We start from the raw sequence: 1,099 nt of genomic DNA on the forward strand, positions 1-1,099 counted from the left end.
GAAGGGAGGGCAGGGACAAGGGGAAAAAATGAGAATCAAGACCTATTATGTAAAGGTACAGAATCCCAATGATGAATGTAATTGTATTGTATACCTAGATTGTACCAATAAACTCAATAAAAAGAAAAAAAAAAGAAAAGAAAATTAAGGTCCTCTGAAAAAATAGATCAAAGAGGATGTCAGAAATTGGAAAGACAGCTCTTGCTCCCGAGCAGAAGAACCAACACAGTGAAAATGACCATACTCCCAAAACTGCTATACAGATTTAATGCAATCCAATCAAAATACCATTAGCATACCTCACAGCACTAGAAAATATTCCTAAAATTCATTTAAAGCTACAAGGGACCTAGAATGGCAAAAACAATTCAGGGCAACAAAAGCAAGGAAGAGGGCATCACCATCTGAGCCATCGTGACAAAACCAGCATAGTATTAGCAAAAAAAACAAAAACAAAACCAAAACAGACTTGGCTCACAGTTTGTAGAGGTTTCACCCATAGTCAGCTGGCTACAAGGCAGGGTGGCATGGCTGAGAGACATCACAGAGGAGAAACAGCCCATGGGGTGGCAGCACAGGCAGAAGGCAGCAAAGCAGCAAAGCCACAGCAGCAAAGCTCCCTTTCCCTTTTACCCCACCCAGGCTACAAAACGACGATAAACCAACCAGGGGACTAATTTAGTACCACACTCCTTAATCCACACTCACACACCATAATCCAGCCACCTCCAAAAAGCTCCATCTATGAGCACATGAGGCTTTAAGGGGACATCTAGACACAGGGCATAACAGCTTCCTATTTGATGATGGCCAATCCACAGATAAATGTGGGTAAAATTAACATATTTACAATACTGAATTCTCATACTTAGGATCACACTGCACTTTCTGTAAGTTGTCTTAGTTACTTTTCCTATCTCTGGGACATAATACCCAACACCCACAAGTTAAAGGCTCACAGTCTGTAGAGGTTTCAGCCCGCAGTCCGCTCGCTCCAAGACAAGGCAGCATGGCAGAGGGGCGTCGCTCCGAGAGTTGCTCACAGCATGGCGGACCGGAAATGGAGAGATCAGAGGAGGAGCTCATGACCGAGACAGCT

General features: G+C 43.6%; 1 pseudogene; it reads right to left on the bottom strand.

The window, feature by feature from the left end:
- The window catches only part of LOC104869399, a 37,703-nt pseudogene extending 36,604 nt beyond the window's left edge, over positions 1–1,099 (bottom strand).

Source organism: Fukomys damarensis, unplaced genomic scaffold (assembly GCF_012274545.1).
Source record: "Fukomys damarensis isolate Sample0158 unplaced genomic scaffold, DMR_v1.0_HiC HiC_scaffold_8, whole genome shotgun sequence".
NCBI lineage: Eukaryota > Metazoa > Chordata > Mammalia > Rodentia > Bathyergidae > Fukomys > Fukomys damarensis.